At 39.3% G+C, this 21067-nt stretch overlaps 1 protein-coding gene across 2 annotated transcripts in view; it reads right to left on the bottom strand.

Moving 5' to 3' along the window:
* The window catches only part of LOC108241556 (activating transcription factor 7 interacting protein), a 35885-nt gene extending 16411 nt beyond the window's left edge, over positions 1 to 19474 (bottom strand). Inside the window, exons 1-2 of one of the 2 annotated variants that reach the window (XM_025007932.2) lie at positions 18862 to 19474; positions 5238 to 5309 (exon numbers count right to left, since the gene is read on the bottom strand). The gene's annotated coding sequence lies outside the window, so the exon portion shown is untranslated. The remainder of the gene's footprint in view (positions 1 to 5237; positions 5310 to 18861) is intronic. The other variant, XM_017425806.3, reaches the window with a different exon arrangement.
* Between the last annotated feature and the right edge of the window lie 1593 nt (positions 19475 to 21067).

Below are 21067 nucleotides of genomic sequence, written 5' to 3'. Positions count from 1 at the left end.
TAGCTGCACACAGTAAAAAAACAAAAACTAGAGCACAGGTTGACATACTGAGAGCCTCTGTCCGCCCAGCCTCTCCCACAGCAGGGAGGGGTGAAGTTAAACAGACTGAACCATTCCAAGAAAGGGGTGGTTCCTTTACACGAGGAGAAACAAAGAACTCTCATTTTACAAGATATATATGGAATATATATATGGAAACATACCCAGTGATTACAAGTTCCCAAACTGGTGTTTCAACAAGTTGTTTCTACACTTTTTACTTGTCTGAAGACTGAGGCAAATTTACTGATGAAAGATTAGAATATTAAACAGGTTTTGTTTTGTTTTTTTAATTACAGTCTAGTTTAGTTTGTGAGCCTCACACATTAAGCTCCTGTTGAGAGAAAACCTAAAACCTAGCTTTGCACTCATTGCCCAACCCCCCACCTCTCACTTCTTCCACTGCAGAAGCACAAAATGGCCACCAGCGTGAGTGCGAACAGCATGCTGAGCACAGGCAGGAACAGACCACGAAGCAGGCTCCGCCCACAAAAAAACAAGAACAACTAATGTTATCTGTGAACGGCACAGTGTTCGGCTCTGAATCCTGGTTTAGGCTCTGCAGTTGTACAATCCCCCATGAGCTGCGCTCTCTGTTCAGCAGCACATTTTGCTGTAATTAAAAACAATTTTTTTCCCCATTTTTCACCTTAATAACATGCTCTGCTGAATCTTTTTTTTTTGTAGGTAAATAGCTGAGAATATTTTTTTTTCTTTGTTTTGTTATTTAGATAGCTTCAAGGGGTAAAACCAGAATGCAAACATGAAACCTGACACTTAGCTGTTTGGAGCTGTGACACAGAGGTTGATGATTTTATGTTCAGACACACTAAACCCTAAAATAATATATGCACACATATATATATTTAAAATGTTATCTAATGTTGCACATTTTCCATTAAAGCTAAAACCAGTGTGGGAAAGAAAAGGGAGGGCAGACACTGCATTCCAACTATACTGCGCACAGTGCGCAGTCTTCCCCTCCCCCACCATGACTGCCTGCATCTGGATCCACTGAAACTCAAAATGGCCACCAGGTCTGCCGTGCGCAGCAACACTGAGCTTTAAACTGACAAAGATCTTGAGTTTCAACAGCACCTGGACACTGAATAAAAAATGCCCATGTAAATAATGAGAAGAAAAAAAAAAGGCTTTATTTTCAGCTGGGTGACGCGTTAAAACCAAATTTAGTTACTCATTAAGGAGGTATCAAACTTTGCTTTGATCCCTGTAACTTGTGTCAAAAGTTGAGAAAATTTTATGCAAACAGCCCTCATTGTAAAATTCAAAATTTGTCAAAAAATTTTAATAATTCCACTTATTATTCTTTATTTCACCGAGTCATTCTTGTTGTTTTTTCAAAACACACAGAAAAGAGTTTGTCCGTTTCCACTGCCTGTGACCTTCATGGATGATTTCCCTAAAAATCAGTGATTCCAGCTGTGATGATTTTTTTTTTTTTTTTCTGGAAAGGTTATTTGCTGAGCAATGTGTAGACCAAAACTGTCTACTAAACCCCTAACACTGACTTTCTATATGAGGTTTTCGAGATCAACCTGTGCAGGTACTTCATCTTGGAGCGCAGCGTTTTACATTTTCAAGTCAGATCGGATAGAAAAACTGAACAGATCAGAGCTGTACAAGTCCGAGACATTGTCTGGGTGTTAGCTCGGTGACAGACTTACAATAAGAGCGCCTAATACATGCTACAAGGATTAAAGCAAGAGGTTTACAAAACACCCCTATGGGAAATTTGTATGCATGTATATGTATATATATATATATATATATATATATATATATATATATATATGTATAAATAAACACACACACACACACACACACACGCAATCAAGTGCTAGATGTGCTCTCAAATGGCTTAATTTGGGCAAGCCTGGAGTCAGTATTTCAGCTGCAGATTAGTCGCTGCATGTAAAGAATCGATCACAATCCCATCAAGCAAAATCCACAACCTAATTTTTCTTTTTCATGCTTTTTTATGCAGTTTGAAATGCGCTGCTTCCCAAAAGTCAGGAAACATAATGGAGCTAAGACTGAGTTATTCTGAGCACAGCTGCAGTTTTTTTTTATTTTTCCTGTGACATTCTTTTTTTCCTCTATAGATGGCTTCCCATTCTCCATCTAATTTAGAAGGCATCCTCCCAATAAATCTTCATCAGCTACAAACACTCAAATGTAATTGTTTTGTTCATCTTCAAAAAAAAAATTTCCAGCTCAAGTTTCTAACATGCAATACAAAGCTAATATCATTTAGTTTTACGTGGTTAAATACAAACCACACAAGATCACTATTTTATTGAGCGACATCTACGTGTTATGTAAGCAGACTATAAATAAATTAAAGATAAACTAAACCTAAGAGTATCCATTCTATCATGTCAACAAAAAATAATAAACTTGAAAATTAAAATTAAAGTGATTCCACTATAAATCAAATCTAAAGCCACTTCTTCATCGTCTACCATTGCTGAAGTATTGCACGCGCGGTTTGGTTTTTCTGGCACCAAGCAGAGCTCAGCGAGAGCAGGGTAGAAGGGAAACGGGGAAGAAAAATTGGAGGGGGAGGGGTGGGCAGAGCCAGGGGTTCCCATGTGAATCCAGCAAGCACATGGTGATTATTTTCTAGCTATGCGCTACTGAGGGAGATATATAAAGACCACAAATGGTGACTGGCACAATTAAAAAAAAAATACAGACACTGATGCAAAATAAGGTCATCTATGGCTCTCTGAGGACACAGCAACAAAAGGACTTGGGTAATTAAAGAACCGATTCATCTACTTGAACTGCTCCTATAGCTCTGACAGAACTCTAGCAACCCTCAATAATCACCGATGGATCCAAAGTTTAGGTCAGACCGCTGGATCTAACTAAAGCTAGCACTACACAGTCAGAGCCATACACAGGGCGTCAACACCCCTCCCCCACACCTGCAGTCTGCTCCCCGCTGGAGGTTTGCTGCCAAGCATGGACTACTCCATCGCAGCAGAAGGGGATTCTCGCCAGCAAGTGAAAGAACTGTAGAGGTGACTGACAAATTCGAGTCCGTCTTAACAATCTAGGCTTTGTAATTACATGTTCAAAATTCAACTAGTTTTAGGTTTATGAGGAAAACGTTTCCTGTTTGATATGCTTCTCCGAAAATGATACACGATCCACCCCTGGCCTTAAAATAGTAGCTCAGTTTCCTTGAGCTGTTAGATCAAATTTTAATTATATCTATTTAACAAAAATGGTAATATTTCTGTCTAAACATGACTCTTCCCTTAAGATTGTTATGTGCAAGTAATGTAGTTTCTTTTTATAGAAGGATGAACCTAGTACTACTGTAAGCTGCTTTCTCCCTTTGCTAAAAACATGACCTGAATCAGTTTCAATCAAACACATACCTTCCTAAATATTTGATAATTAAAAACTAGCCTCCTCAATACCTTCTCCAGTACCAGTCCTAATTTGATGGATTGCATGCAGTGAATGCTACAGCACAAAATGGCTGCCACAGCTGCTGAATGGATGCCTTTTAATGCCCACTCCTGGCTGTTTATTTGTTTCTTCAAATTCTGTTCCTGTTTTTTTTTTTTTTCGTTGCCATTGTCTATTGTTCACTCTCCTTTACAACTAACTTATATTTAAACCAGGTCATTAAAAATATATTTTTTGCCCACAACTCCTTGTGAATGTCAGGATACATTATTTACAATGCACTTCTATTGTGCAGTTTCAGAGAACAGAGAACACAGGACTGGAAAACTTGGACATTGACACACATCTGTTGTAGGGTTGGGTGACATGTTAAATGTTTTTTTCCCCAATCAGCAACTGTCAGTCCCACAACTAAAACCGGTTATGTATTTGCACAGGTATGTTTGAGAGGATGTCTACACAGGAACTTTTTGTGGTAAATACACATCATTTCAGTCTTGCATCCACATGGAAACAGCATTTTAGGAGCCCCAAACTGAATTTTTTGAAAACCGGTTTCCAAGTGAAAAATATCTTGAAACATCACTCGTGTTTTTTTGTGGACAGCAAAAATGCAACTTTATGAAAACAATGCTTTAGCTCCAACTCTAATCTAACCTACTACCCAAGGGTGTCCTTTTTTTCTTGTTGTGTTTACAGTTTGTACGCAGCTTGCAAGCTTTCTGAGTATGCTCCACGCCTTGTTTCCTGTTTTTGGTGCAGTTTTGTGGCAGCATTAAAGCACCACATAAAGGCCTGGCATAGTTACTACAGCGGTTTGGGTTGTTTTCGTTGATTCCATGTGGACAAAGACATTTTTTAGAAATGTTGCCACTTTTACGAGGATATATTTTCAGGAATAACAAATAAAAAGATCCATTTGGAAAAAAAAGATTTTCATGTGTACAAGGCTTAAAGGCCTTTACACACTTCATGAGAAGTCGTGAAGTCGGCTCTCAGTCACGTGGTTGCGTGGCAAAAATTGCGTTGTTTTTGTTTGCGTAGCAACTTCATCTGCCCCTTCACAACAAGGCCCGGGCCGAACTTTTTTGCACAGGGGTTTTTGCCAAGTATTGTGTGATTGGTCAGAAGTTGTTGTGGGCGTATTTATGTGGAAAAGACGATGAGCTTAAATCGAGTCAATTTGCTTCTGCTGCTCCGCCGAGGCTGTTAGACTGTTCAAGTACAACTTATAAACCTTTGAACTTAAAAAGACCACAGAGAAACATGTGGCTCTTCGTGGTTGTGGTGGTCGGCAGGAAGTACGCCTTGGCCGCACAACGACACGTTCCCTTCGTTTGCTCATTATTGTGCATCCTCAAATTTGCAAATGCCAAAAGGCGTGTACCGTCTCAGTCGGTTTAACACGTCTAGTCACTGTAAGGAAAGTAAAAATCTGTACAAGAACAGGAGAGTTGAGAAGCCAGTGGGAAGAAACCCATTTTTACGCTGTAGGAGGAGGGAGGAGCTTCCTGGGAGTTCTGAGCCAAGCGTCTCATGGACAATGAAAGATGTGTGCAAAAACAAACATCTTACAACCACTGGATTGTGAACTGACTTCTTGACTTCTCATGGATTATGCAAGAGCCTAAAGTGTTTTTTGCTTTGTTTGGTTTTGTTTTGAACTAAGAAATTTGGGATAACTTTGAGAGCGGCACAGTGAAGCAGTGGTTAGCGCAGTCAACTCACAGATAGATGGTCGCATGTTCACCTACCGGCCTTTCTGTGAGGAGTTTGCATATTCTCCCAGTGCATGCGTGGCTTTTCTCTGCTATTCCATTTTACTCCTACGGATCAAAAACATGCATGTTAGGTTCACTGGTAACTCCAAACTGTGTGAGTGAGAGTGTGAATGACTGTTTGTCTCTATGAGTCCTTGTGATGGACTTGCAACCTGTCCAGGGTGTCCCCTGCCTCTCACACAGTGACCACTGGAGATAGGCACCAGCGCACTTGCGACCCAGAAAGGAAAAAAAAAATGAGTATTGGAAATGGATGGATAGATGGGATTACTTTGGTTTTATTCCAATGAGAGACTGAGCTGAGCTGATATAGATTAAGCACTCAGCCAATTTTGTCGCATTGACAAGACTTATGATCGATTTCTAACATATTACCTTCTATGCCACAGCGCACAATATTAATGACAATTGTAATGCACAGGCAAAATGTTCTGAAACAACTTATTTTACTGATGAACACACAACCTCTATGCTTGCACACACCAAGGACAGCGCACAAAAGGAATGCGTCACCACAGGCAGCATTATTAGTTCAGTTAGGAACTGGCCGTGGCTTATTTGTTTTGGACAAAACCTTAATGTGACAGAGAATAATGCTATTAAAAAACAAAAGCAAACACCTATCAAGTATACAGTGTATGCCGCTACATCAAGCTGCCGTATCAGCAGAGCTCTGGAGCACATACAAATGACTGGAGCTCTGTGGCGATACTGACCAGCCACACAATTCACTAAGTGATATAAATATAACAAGCACATTTGTTTAATTCAAATTTTTCCCCATAATTTATAACCAAGGGAAAAACTCATTGAGATTAAAAATCTCATTTATAAGAATGTCCTGGCCAGATTAGGTAGTTTTTGGTTAATAGGCTACATAAGTCTGGGCAGTAATGTGGTGATGGTGATACAGCAGCTGTGGACCATGTCACAAAGCCTAATAACTCCACCTGTTAACAGATTCAGAAGAACCCTCTTCAGTGCAGATCAGCTTTTATTTGTTCTGATTCTTATAAAGCATGTGGACAGTTTTTAAATCACATTTTTGCTGTTGTCTGTTAAACATCTTGTAAATTAGGCTATATAAAACAACAGGGCAAAGCAGTGTTATTATATATAGGGATGGTCCAGAATAAGGCATTTTTCATTGATTGCACTTTGAACCGCCTTGTTGCTGAAAAGTGCTATATAAATAAATTTGACTTTGATTTTGACTTGGTATCAAAGTAACTGACTACATTTCACTCTCAATCTCTGTTGCTGACCTACTGTATATGGTTGTACAACATGTGTCATAATATGGCACCCACATAAGGCAAAGCTACCATAAAATGCTGTGATGTAACCGAACACACGTGCAATGTAGAAGCATTTTAAAATGGAAAATGTGGGCACTTCAGTAGCTTCTTGCAACAGTTGCAATCCAAGTATTTCTTATGGCCATCGCGATAGAGCACATTCAATACAAGCAACAATTCAGACCAATTTAAAATTGAAACACATGGCCAACTACACCGCGTTCACCCGATTAACTCTTGAAGTTAGCACAACTAAGCAACACACTTTAGAGGAAATTCTAAAGGATAAAAGAAAAGTTTCCACTGGACAAAATAGAGCAAAATAGATTAAAGAAGAGGTGCTTGAATTTATTGCGGGGAGGATTATGGTGGGAGGAAAAAAAAGGTTTTGTTACCTTTTAGAGTTTTTGGAGCCACAGTACATTTTGGCCTCTCAAAACTACAACACCAACACAGCGCTGCCTAAGATATATAAACATCGAGGTGTCAAGCACATGTTGACGTTGATTTTATTAACTTTAATGTATTTATGGTTTATAGTCTGTAAGTTTATGCTCTATGAAAGTACAAAGCATGGCAGCCAATTTAAAAAAATGGCATCACGTAAATCTCTCCTAAAGATTTCAAATTGCCCAACCTTAATCTGTTGCGAGTTACAGTATCAACACAGCACAGCTGTCTGCAATATTTTGTTGCTACTTCCAGAAAGGCACAAAACATTTTGAACTGTGTCGTGGAAGGAAAATCAATTTCCAGGCACTGTTACCTGAAATCACTCAAACAGGTTTATTCATGTATGGTGCATGACATACAGAGAGCCTAAAAGACAATTAATAATTAACAACAGAGTCCCGGCTCTGAACGAGAAGCTCTGGCCCCCAAAATCAACACAGGAGCTTATATTAAAGATATTGAAATACTGGACCAGAAGGAGGAGTTAGGGAAAAGCAAGTCAGTCTGGTTCCCATGAGGAGAAAATTCAACATCAATCCTGTAAACAAGTTCATCCTGTGAGAACCCATGGGACTTGGAATAGAAGTCATAACATAGTCATGACTTATCAACAACAGGTGCTACCCTATAATAAATTCCACCATTAAAACTGATATTGGTGCATTCTTTACAATTACTAGTCTTTGTTTAGGTTTCTCCAATTAGGAACATGTTGTGTCCATAAACTTTAGATAATACAAAAATATTTATCTTCTAAAAGTTTCTTGAAATCTGCAAAAACACACCAAAACAATAACCCCATTAGCATTGTATTGTTGTAAATTCTCCCACTGACGCACTATTACGTACTAGTACCACTATGCTTTTGTGCTAATGATACTCTGTTATCGTTAAGCCTTACTGTCATTTAAATTGAATCCCAGATCACCATTACATCTAGAATATTGTTTTGTGCATTCACACAGTTGTCCCAGTTCTTTTTGTGTTGCAGAGGAAGGGCAAAGGGGTTGGGCTATATGACTTTCAGAGTCACTAGTAAAAAATCTCACAAAGTAAGTATTTTTTTCTGTTAAAGACATTTTGTTGTTACAATCCTTGTGATGCCCAGTTTCATGTATTTCTGTGTACAATGTTTGGTATTATTGTTAGGATTAAAATATTGTCAAATTTATTACTTGAAATATTTTATTTTCACAACCATTCTAATGTTTAGTTTTATGTATTTTTGACGTATTATGGTTGATCTTCCTTAACAAGCATTACATAACATCGATGCTGCAGCCTGTTGTAAGCTAGATATTCAGTATAGACATCAAACATGGCCATATTGACATATCTGTTTAAATTTTTAATGTGCAACATTTGATGGTTTGTTAGCTAGTTGAAAATGTGTCTTTTTTTGAAGGGGAAGGTTTTGATTCCTACCCCTTTATGAATTAAATAAAGGGCTAAGGAGTAGAGGCAGGTGTAGGGGTAATGAATTTGGCATAACTGTTAGTAGAATGCTTGTCTTAAAACCAGACAAGACTGAGCTTGTATTCATTAATGATATGTGACGCTTTAGCCAAGACATTCTTTTTTATTCTAGTTTGTATTTAACTTTTAACTGATACATTTGCGATGCTCTCCAAGAAACTGTTACTGGCATTTGAGACAATTTAGACAATCTGCAGACCAAAACACTTTTACTTTTTTACTTGCCTGAATAACGCAGGCAGCTCAGCAGGCTCACCATAAAAAAAAGTTTAGCTAAGATGGATGTTGAATATTACCACACCCAATAGGCATGAAACTTTTAGCTAGAACCACTGTGGATCAGTCCGGCCATGCTGCTGCTAGGGCTAGAAAAGTTCAGCTTGTATTATGATTTTGGGGTCGGGGTTTTCTGTTTGGTATACTTACTTTCTCTAATTTGTTAAACACTCCAGAAATTTGACTTATTATACATCTTAAATACCCCAGTGCTAAGTTATGGCTTTTGCCTTGTCTGACTTTTCACTATGAGGCTATTTAGAAGCTGTGGGAAACAGAAGTTGTTATTTCCTACCTAACACTCTCCTTGTTCTGCTGTCAACTGATAGACTGAAGTGATGTCTCCATAGAAATACCAAAGGTGCTACTAACAGTGCTTATAACCAGTTGCATTCTGCCCTCTCATGTAGTTAGTGCTGCAAGGCTTTTTTGCTGTTGTGTACATGCTGAGCAGAACAATACAGTACATAAATCGTGAACCAAGTCAAGCAAATCGAACGGAACACATTTTATTCATTAACTATTCCATTCCCAGCTGCTGCATATGGTATGCATGCACATTTTTCACAATGAAAGTTCTGTAAGAACACATTTCTATCCAATTTAATTTTTTTTAAAAACTGTTTTATAAAAGACAGCAAGAAGTCCTAAATGAGTAGCAAAATGAAGCCAGATATTAAACTACAGTATGCAGCGCTTACCCCCTTTGGGTGGGGTCAACAAGAAAAGGATTTTAGTTTATGTTTTGCTTTTCATCGGGTCTGCTCTACCAGCCATGAGCCACATCTTTGAGACCCAATGTCAGAGCAAACTGAAGAGCTTTTTCCCCAAGAGCTGTGAAAATAAACGAATTGTAGAACTCTGACACATATACAATGCATATGTCCTTTATACATATACACACACACACACATATATATATATATATATATATATATATATATATAAATAAATAACTCTCACTTGTGTACTTACCTTGTCATTAACATTGCACCTAGTTAATAACATTGTTAGAACCTTTTATCGTTTTAGGTCCAGGAACACCAACGTAATTCCGTTGTAATACCGGCAACAGTCATGCAATGAGAATAAAAACCTTTCATGTTTTTTATCCTCATTCTATTTTAAATACAAAAGTCCCAAGGAGGTTGGGGGAGGGGTGTGGATGGGTGATGATGTATCTGCTTTCTCCTCCGGCCACAGTGAATTGGTAATGTACAAACACGTACATGTTAATTAATCTAGACGCCCCCCTTAGATAATGCTGGGGGAAACCTGGTAGGATGTCTCACTTCAGAACAAGCTTTCTGAAACCCATCGCATGAATTTAAACATTTTAATGCACTTAAGACCAAGGTGATGTGGATTATCATGTACTATTCCATATTTTGCTTTGAGGAATAAAAAAAGTGTTGAACAGAACCAAAACCAGAAAAAATTAATATCAGCAGTGTCACTACTATCGATGGAATAGTTAAATCAGGACCTCCGATTGGATCTTAAAGAGATCGCCATGGCCCTGGTGGAAAGTCAAGAAGCTGATAAAATGTTGACTATCTGGTGGAAGTCAAATTAATCACTTAATTTCTGGCATGATCACTGGTTCCCGGACACTCTTTACTGTTCTCGTGTGGACTCTGGTCCAGGTCCCCCCAACCCCATAATCTGGTCAACTTGCATCTCAGACCCCCAAGTTTCTTAATTGCCCAGCTGCCTCAATCACACATCTGAGCCACTCGCTGAACATGCCATTGTGTGTCCATGACAGCCTCCATCCTAAGGTGCGAGTTTTCGGCCAGCACCCTGCTCTGAGGACTCGAAGAGGTTTGACACCAAACCACGCTTGGAGGTTTGGTGTGAGCAACAGCATGCCAATGACACAAAGTCCAAGCTTGCATTTTGGAACTCAATCTCTAGTGCAGTGAGATGGTTTTGCCCTAACTTGTACATGTTCTGCATATTAATAAGCATTTTCATCAATCCAATACTTTCACTGGCCTCGATGCTCACATGTGGTGATGGTGATGACAGAAGAGAAAGTGAGAAAGATGTGGGTTTATTGCAATTGATACTGTCATTGCAATATTAAACAATACCATTGCACAATGCAAGTTTTTTACAATATCATACAGCATAAATGCACATAACTGCACAAATTTCAAGAATTTTTCACTCTAAAAACAATTTGTTTTGAGTCTCCTATAACAGTTTTTGTGTGAACATAAGGTTGAAGCAATAAAAAAAACATTTGCAAAAATTGTTCCCGTGTGAATGGTCCTGGAAAAAAACTTAATTTCCAAATAATTAGATTTGCTAAAACTTAGTATGTCCTAACTCAAGCAAACCGTGATGTCAACACAGCAGAGTTGCCTTTACCTTTTAACCATTTGTTAAAGTTTATGCAGCATCTACCATAAATTCACCCTTTCTAGGGTTTGTTCAGTCATACGGGTGCCCGAAGAAATTAACTTATTAAAAGAATCTCTCCTGTTACTCTTTTTGATTTAAATATTCCACTCACACAGTACACAAAAAGTTACAAAACTCAAGATGTGCCCAACCAATCAAAGCAGCACAAAAACCTTCTGCATGATAAATATTGTACCATTTTTTGACGCATGTTGCTGCATGCACAGATTTTGTGATACAGATTGTTAAAACATCTTCTATAAAACAATTTTTAACCTAATGTTCAGCACATTTCATGGCAGAGTATAAAACTGAAACTATCTTATGCTGAGAAGAGACAGACTTATATATTCATTGGTCAAACCTTGTTAATGTTAATGGCAAAACTTTAAGAACAGATCCCGCACAGTCAGGTAGTGCTAGGATTAAGTGTTGGTAATGACTCTCAGATACTACCACAACAAATTTGAGTTTAATCTTCATAAAATTGGCTAAGCTGTAGCTATCTTTGTGTTTGCTAAGGTTACTTAGCTGTGGTGGCCATCTTGAATGGAGTTCTCTCCAAAAGTGAATCAGTTGTAGCTGTTCAACAAATGATTACTTTCTGAGAATTTCATTAAAATCAGTCCACTAGTTTATGACTAATTTACGGACAAGCACACATACAAGCAAAACCATCATCATCATTTTTTACACCTTTGGCGGAAGGCAATAAAAGGTACGGACACGTCTATGTTCTTTGACTGCACTGCATCCATGTCACTTTTAAAAGTCTGGACATTGACAAGATCAGAATTTCTTACTAGTATTCTTACTGCTCAATAACTCTGGATCTTCTTTGTATTTTTTGTATTTCTCATGATGAACCAATTTCTTCTTTATCCATTAGAGGCCTGTATTGTCAACAGGCTAGTTGAACATCTGGAGCGTTTCCCCTGAACGTTTGCACTTTTACAAAACAGTTCCGCAAAATGTGCGTCCATCTTTATGCTGCCACAAGCCATTCATAAATCACCCATGGAGCTGGCCATATACCATGAGCTTTCAAAAAGGAAGTGAGTGTCATGGAACCAAAAGCAACGTGGCGCAGAACTCAGCATTCAGTGTGTGCTGGATCTCTCCCTTGTATCATTTTCAAAACATGATCAATAAATTCAGTTTAGCAATTCTCTTTGTGGCTAACCAATTTTTTAAACAAAGTGTAAAAGACGCTGTATGTCATCATTGCTCTTCCTTAAATAATAAATGTGTTTGTTATTGTCCAATCCTGCAGATGGGTGGTTGTATACATCATTACTTCATCACATTATGAAGTTGAAGCCGGTTTACATTTTCGCATGTTGACTGTTTCAGCTCTGATACTACCTTGCCACAAAGGCGCATCAGGGGTGGGTTGGCTTCAACCCCTACTCGCTACCTTGGTCCATTCAAAAATCACACCAAAGAGGCTCAAGAGGCTCTGGAAATGTTCTTTGAGAAGCCCTGAAGAATACACAGCAGTGACAAAAGCTACACACTTTGTAAATAAATCATTCAAATTATAAAACGATTTATTTATTTATTTAATTATTATGTATTTAAATGTACTATTTGTGTTATTTTTCAGAAGTTAAAGCTGAACTGAAATCAAATTTCATTTATGTTATTTAGTCAAAAACATCCACACAACATTCCAGAGATTCCCATTTTTCTTACATAAAACTTAAATGAACTGTTTTTTTGCGTTTAACTGATTTGTGATTTGTGTGGCGGAGTTCCGTCCTGGGTTCATGGCATGTGCTGTGCCACGGCCAGCCAAGAAATGTGCTACTTTCCGGTTGTTAACTAGTGGAAATGGAGGAAGCTTTTTTTTTAACACGAAAAAAATGCCAGAAAACTTTGTGGGAGTAATGGATATACAACTATACCAGTATGAACCTGAAGCAACGGCTGGATCTCTGGAATCAGATGAAAGCTCTTCAGGTTTGGATTCTGATAATCACCTGGACCGTCAGGGCCAACAAAATGACATGCATAACGACCGAGTTGGGAACGTGGAACCAGGGTTTCTTCCAGAAAAGAGACTAAGCCCGGCGGTAGGTGGCCGTTTGCCGGTCAATCGCTGGCTGTTCATCGGCCGATCGTGATTTAAATTAACATAAATGAAAAAGTGCAAACAAGGCACCAACACACGTCTCACGTCAAGGCCAATGAATAACAACAGAGAACTGAAAAACAGAGGGACGCTGTACTGTACTGTGCTTTTTGTGGCACAGGCTGCATGTTGGATCAGCATATCTAATGCTGAATTTAATAACATCATTTTACTTGTAAACAAGGATAATATTTTCACTAAGTACAAAACATGCTTACCATATTCGGTCTTGTAATTTTAGCTCAACTAACTATTTTTGGTTAAACCTGCTCGTTATGTTTATTGCTGTGGCTCCAGCAACGTGTTAACTCCAGCTGAAGGTGTCTCAGCCTCAGGGCTCATTAGAGTCGCGCAAACCTGAGCGAGCAGTGGAGGCGTTTATACATGGCGTTTACGTCGGTGCAGTATTCTTCAAAAATTTGGGGGGCAGTACGCTATGTAACCACCGCCAAGTTACAAAAGGTGCACAACGCAACACCGCGCGGGGCCTTCGCGCAGGGGTGGGGACAGCGCACTGTTGGTGTGCGCACCCTCGCGCAGTGAGGTAGATAAAGATAGCAGTTTTGGGGATGCAGGTGGGAAAAAAACGTGTAAAAAATGACGTATTTATAATAACCAAGCAGAGATTAGCCTGGCGGCCGGGTCATCGAAGCCTGGCGGTCCGCCAGGCTTATAATATGCTGGGGGAAACCCTGGTGGAACGGTGAGAATCAATTATCCTTAGATCATTGTCATGACATCAGCACACGACACTGCAAATCAACATAAAGATGGGAGGATAGAGCTAACGTTGCTAACCTGATGTTAACCAGATGCTATCTTGCAAACAATGTGAGAGAGCTTGCCAGTATTGTTTATAAACTCTCACACCAGAATAAACTAATCAACAGCAGTTTCAGAATATGACTTTTGTTTCATCACAAATGGATTGTCTGTGTTTTTTCATGAATAACGAACTGATCTAAAAACATGCATGTTAGGCTGCCTACAGGCCCAGGCTCCCTTGAAAAAGAGATCTGTGATATCAAAAGGGCTTGCCTGGTTAAATAAAGGTTAATAAATAAATAAATCTAATTCACAAACTGATCTCAGGCTGTCAGACTGTAAGCAGCTCATACCTTTTAATGACAGCGTGCGTTCACGTCACATTTGAAGTAAAACTTCCCGTTTCTTATCTCTTTCTGTGTTAAGATGTCCTCCTCTCTATTTGCCTTTCTTTTAAAATTAAAAATAGTTAGAACTGCTTCTGACTAAAGGTCCTGTTTTTTTGGCGTGAAGCCAGTCCACTGCATTAAAGGGGGTCGGAGCAGTGCTTCTCTTGGAAGTGATCCAAACCCGAGTTCTGATAGTAATTCCCACATTGGAGCTTATGGATCCAAATCTGAGGAAGGTTTTTTTTTATCTTTTGGGAAGCCAAAAAATTAAACTCCAGTGGTATTTTCTGGCCGGATCAAACAATTACCAGTAGTTCCAACCCACTAAACCATGTTGTACCGGTATTCATCCACTCACTGATGAATCGCTGAATGCCATTCATCAGCGGCTCTGTGTACGTCACACATGAGAGGGGTCACGGAAAAAGCCGAAAACACCCCAGTGGTCCCTTCAATGTTTGGTATTAAAAAATATGTTGTTTTTTTTTTACTTTTATATTAAGCATATTTAATGCATTTCTTTCATATGATGTTGGCTTCAAAACACTTTTCAGTTCAGCTTTAAATTTATTGCTGTTATTAAAAGCAAAACAAACTCAAACTTTTTGTTTTGCTGATACCCCCCAAGCCAGAAACATAGGGGAACCATTGACCTAGACTCTCTTACTACAATGCTTAAATGTTGTAACAGATAGAACAAGAGGTTCATCATTGTCTTGCTGAAATGTGCAAAACCTTCCCCGAGAAAGACACCATGTATTACAAGTTTGAGATAGAAATGCTTCCTCATATAATTAAAATTCAGGCTTTTGAATTGATCCAAATCAACCTAAAGAACAAGCTTGAGGCTTTGTTCCATGATGGAGTTTTAACCTATTTTTGTTGTCAGCACATCAAACTGTATTCAGTCAAAGATTTCCAGAAACGCTCCCAAGTCCATGCAGTGATTCTCATGTCAGAATCCTCCCTGACTTTTAAAGCATATGTGCCCAAGGGCCTTAAGATACAAGCAACCAAAACCAATTTTTTTTTGTCTCTTTTGCACACAGATTTCACCACTTCTTCTCTTTTTTAATACTGTAAATTATAGTTTATCTGAGGTTTCTGGAATTTAAAGTTGGCAAAACATTCTGAAAATGTCACAAAATTTCTAAATGCAGCTAATTATACCCAACATTGACATGCAAACCTTGAAGAAACTGAAGGTGGCGCCTTTAAAAGCTGCTTCCTCCTTCGCAAGAAAAGAAAATCTGCATTGAATTACAAGGGGACCATGTGAGCACTGCAACTGAGAAAGGTGGGGGAGGTGAACCTAGAAACAGGACTGTACCATCTCTCAAAGGGTAAATGAAACACCTGAAACAGATTTTTTCTAAGTAATACACTTAATCAAGCCTGTTCTAAACATAAAGACTAAGATGAAGAACTTCAGCTCTGAACCCTTTTAAACTGCAGCTTATGCTTATGCTGCTCTGCTGAGATCCCGAGCAGCAGCTGGTCACTTATCTGATCATCAGGTTACCAAAACAAAAAACAAAACATAAAACCATTATTCAACTTTTAAACTAGGGTAAAAAGCAGACAACCTGCCTAACTCGTGTGCAGCTGACATTAGGCCACACCCCTTTTATAGGACCGTGTGGCTTGTGGAAAATTACTGGGTTGTACCACTTCAGAGCATGGGGGAGTTTGAATGCACAAAGACTGCTGCAAGCTACTCACAAAAGCTCTAAAAAGAAAATTTATTTTCTTATTCTGACTTTTCTTACAGTCACTTTTAACTCAGGATAGAAAATATAAATCAGTCAGTCGTACCTGGGCTCCTCCCCAAACTGTGCTGCTTGTTTTAGCTCCAACACTCGCTGAACTGACTTGTTAGGGCTGGGACTAGAGTGACTTGTTAAGTCTGGTATGTCTCCAGTATTATCCAAGTTGCTCTGCTAAATTCAGAAGTATGTAGATTTCAATATAAACATAGCCTTTTGAGTGTCTATTTGATCATAGCTAGTTCTGCAAATACATTTGTTCATTTGTTAAAAAAAGTCCTGACCACTACTAGTGAATGAAAAGCTAATTAAATATAAACAATAATTACACCTAACATCAATTTGAAAACCTTTACAGAAACCTGAAGATGGCGCCTTTAAAGGCTGCTTCTTCTTTCATAAGAAAAAAAAATCTGCATTGAATTACAAGGGGACCATGTGAGCACTGCAACTGAGAAAGGTGGGGGAGGTGAACCTAAAAATGGGACTGTACCATCTCTCAATGGGTAAATAAAACATCTGAAACATTTTTTTTTTATTAAGTAATACACTTAATCAAGCCTGTTCTAAACATAAAGACTATGATGAAGAACTTCAGCTCTGAACCCTTTTTAACTGCAGCTTATAAATTGCTCTGCTAAGATCCAGAGCAGCAGCTGGTCACTCTTCTGCTCATCAGGTTACCAAAACAAAAAACAAAACATAAAACCATTATTCAACTTTTAAACTAGGGTAAAAAGCAGACAACCTGCCTAACTCGTGTGCAGCTGACATTAGGCCACACCCCTTTTATAGGACCGTGTGGCTTGTGGAAAATTACTGGGTTGTACCACTTCAGAGCATGGGGGAGTTTGAATGCACAAAGACTGCTGCAAGCTACTCACAAAAGCTCTAAAAAGAAAATTCTTTTCATAATCTGACTTTTCTTCCTGTCACTTTTAACTCAGGATAGAAAATATAAATCAGTCAGCTGTACCTGTGCTCCTCCCCCAAACTGTGCTGCTTGTTTTAGCTCCAACACTCGCTGAACTGACTTGTTAGGGCTGGGACTAGAGTGACTTGTTAGGTCTGGTATGTCTGCAGTTACTGATTTGATGTATTTAACTACATGTAACGGTGTGATGTAGCAGCGTGAGAGCATTTTCAATAAATGTATTTTCTACTTGTACATTTATAGTACTGTAAAAGTTTAGTTTTTTTTAAATCAAATGATCACATTTAAAGAGTACCTAAAAGCTTTTCTTTTTTTTCCAGAGAAAGAAAGGAAAATCAGGTACATATACAATGCAATAATTTGTGAAACAACATCAGAATAATCATTAGCATTTTTTCCATCAGTGCAAAAATGCAGACATGCCTGGAATTAATAACCCTAAAGCTAAGAGCAAACCATTATCACCAAACACTTTCAAGTCTGACCTTAGGCATCTCCTTTCCACCCTGGAGTAATTTATTTAAAAGACCAAGGTGAAATTGGGGGCTGAAGTCACTTCACGCCACTGTTGCACCTCTGAGCCGTCAAGAAGGTGGTGACAGAGCCAAAACAGTCGATATCTCCGACGACAGATGGTCTACGTGACCATCCACCACCTTTACGTCAACACCACTGAGTTGTATTCCAGGCCCTCGCTGGTTTTTGCGATGTTAGCTTTACTTAAACAAGCTAATATTGTCGAGGCCGGCTCAACTGGTGGACCAGAAGCAGCTTAAAGAGGGCTCATCTTTGCGCGCACATTGTGAAAATGTTTTGTGAAAAATCCTAACGTAACTCATACCCAAATCAGATCGTGGAGCATTTGAAAAAAATAAAGTCCCGTAAGGCTTTGCCACAGTCATGAATCACAAATCCTACAAAAAATTTTGATAATTTAGCAAAAGGATTGCAAACTGTAAATAGCAGCTTAGCTGTCTCACAGCACAGAATATAAACAGGTCCTGGTTCTCATTATAAAAGAAAGTGTTTTTCACAGAAAATTACAATGACCGTTAAACACGAGCTCTGATTGGACAGCTTTTTTTTGAGCAAGCCAATCAGAGCATAGTCTGCTCTGATTGGTCGGCTAAAATTGCCAAAACAGGCTCCTCCCACAATTTCAGTTCAACTGTATTAAATTTCAGAAACTTAAAAAACAAACAAAAACAAAAAGACAAGTAAATTTAGTTTCAACACCACAGTACATGACAACTCTTCAAAATTGTATGTAATTTAAGAAAATATCTTATCAGGAAGGTCTCAGTTGCGTATTGACAAAATTTTGCGAGTAATTCGCCAAGCTTTCAAACGTTGAAAACTGTAATAATCACAACCAAAGTCACATTTTAGCTTACTTGAACAGACTGCATGTGTTAACAAATCGGGGAGGAAAATAAATAAAATTAATTTGGTCAAAACCTTATTCATTGAACTGGAGTTGCAGCTGCTAGCTAACAGTTAGCCGCTGCAGCCAATAACTTGTAAAACTCAGTGAACCAAACTAACCCCACACGTGCATCAAAAACACAAAACATCTCATTTAAAGTGCTGGTTGCAGGTTTTATTATTGCGAGACCAATTTTTAAAAAATTCACATGCTTTGAAAAACATGGAACCAGTGAAGACTGACTGGTTAGCATGCAGTACCCGGCACTCACCAGCTTCACGGTGTCCAACGGCGCTTCCGTTATTCTCTGGCACCGTAAAAGACTCTTTTTCTCCCGCAGCCGCCGCTCGGTTCTTCTGGACGCGCCGTGAACGGTTCACCGACCGGTTCGAACGTGCAGAGATGACGGTGGGGTGGGTGGAGAACTCGGGAGTTGTTGCACCACCTCCGTGTACCTTGGTGCCGCTCAGAGGAGAACTCCGCTCCGACTGTTGGCTCCGCTTGAAAAATAGACTCCGCCTCTTTTCGCACAAAGAAGAAGAAGAAGAAAAAAAGTCCAACTGCTGGTCGTGTGACGTCGGCTGTCGGTGGGGGGACTCAGCGGACGCCGCGAAGTCGGTCGCGTCCGTCACCCTTATCCTGAATGTTACTTCTCTTTACTTTCTTTCTTTCTTTTTTTTTTTTTTTTAAACGCCTGTCTTGCTGGTGTGGGCGCTAAAGCCGGTAAGGTACGTATGAACAGCTCCCGGACGGGCGGGTTCTACGGATGTTCTGGCAGGACTCACACCAGACGGTTCTAGGAGCAACCGAGCTGCAGCGCGGCGGTAGAGACGGCCGCACACACTTCCACAGACAACAGTGGAGCTGCACATTGGCGTGGAGAGGGAGGGCTGTTGGGTTTGTTCCTGGCAGACAAAAACCCGGGCTTAAGGGGCGGGGCTAAACGAAGGGAGGGGGCGGGGCCAGTTTAGCAGCTGCCTAAAAAACTTTCTTGTCAAGTAAAATGACACACACCTGTGTTATTATGGAGGTATAGGGGACGCTTTACACCACCGCGTGCAGGTGGGTTTCCAGCGGTCTCACATGTTCTGTGTCCAAGTTGTGCATCTCCTTGGAGAGGTTTCCACTTGTTTTTAATCTTTTTTTTTTTTTTTTCGAAATGAGGGCACACAAGAAGACGTCTCCACTACTCCTACGACACCTATTGTTATCCACCTATAAGTGTCTCTATAGTTATTTATTTATATAGTTTTTAATCTTTTATCAACTCTAATGCAGCCAGAGCTGAACAGCGTACCCACACAAATTATATATCAAAACGACCAGCTCGGTCACAAGGTGTGCTATAATGCTTTTAGTGGCGTTTCGAGTTACCATGGCGACGTCATTTCCAAAGAAGGACTCCATTAAAACCCAAGTCAAACCAATGAGAGGAGCTGTCACCTGACAGAGTGGAGGTCACATGACCTGGAGTGAGGAGTCCTGTGACCAGAACATGTTTCTTTAGCAAACAAACTCTTCCTACGCTCACATCTTTTATGATACAGACACAAATTATACATCAGAACGTAGACATGTTTGTCTTCTTTCAGAAAATGTTTCTGCTTCTGCTGTAGGGCTTATGGTTTCCTCTCAAGTATCCCCAGAAGGCCGAGTACGACCACTTGACTCCCTGGCCTTTTCTATTATAATTTGTCTGCCAGTTTTTCTGGTCGTGGTGTGAGAGATTTTTTTAACTCGTCATATCTCGGACATAAAGCGTTGTAGAAACGTGACGTTCTACATTAATGAGATCCAATTTCTCCTTTCACTCACGGCCCAAGAAGTTTTTCAATACACCTGATTGTTTTTGTATACCAACTGCTTGTTTGACTTGTACTTCTAATAGATTCTCCATGTTTTTGACTCACTCACACACACACACACACACACACACACACACACACACACACTCAAAGGGCGGGAAAAACGATCGGCTAAGGTTGTTGCCATGGTTTCTAGACCAGTAGTGAGCCTCAGCAGATCAAAATGGCTGCCACATAACTCGGGTGATTTGATGTTATCTGGGTGTGATGAACTTTTTTTTTTAGTTATCTTTCATCTTTTTTGACTCCATAAAAACCATGTGTTGAATTAACATGTGGACTCTGATTGTCCGTCTGTTAGCAAAATATCTCTTGAATCGCTAGATGAATTTTGATGTAAATTTAAGAAAGTCGTTGTTAGAGAAACATCAAAAACTGATTACCTTTTGTAGTTTCTATAATACAAGATGGCTTCCACAGTTACCTCATCAAACACAAAAGTGGATATGACTCAGCCATTTTTAAAGATACTGATCTATATTTTAAGTAGCTGTCAGTGATATGTTAGACATATCTTGACTGCTAACAGGTCCCTTAAGTTTTTGTTTGAAATGTTCCTATAAACTGTTGAGAATAATATCTGTTTGCAAAATGAACAGATTTTAGTGAAAC

This window comes from Kryptolebias marmoratus, linkage group LG3, assembly GCF_001649575.2.
Source record: "Kryptolebias marmoratus isolate JLee-2015 linkage group LG3, ASM164957v2, whole genome shotgun sequence".
NCBI lineage: Eukaryota > Metazoa > Chordata > Actinopteri > Cyprinodontiformes > Rivulidae > Kryptolebias > Kryptolebias marmoratus.
This window is presented reverse-complemented; position numbering and strand designations above follow the sequence as displayed.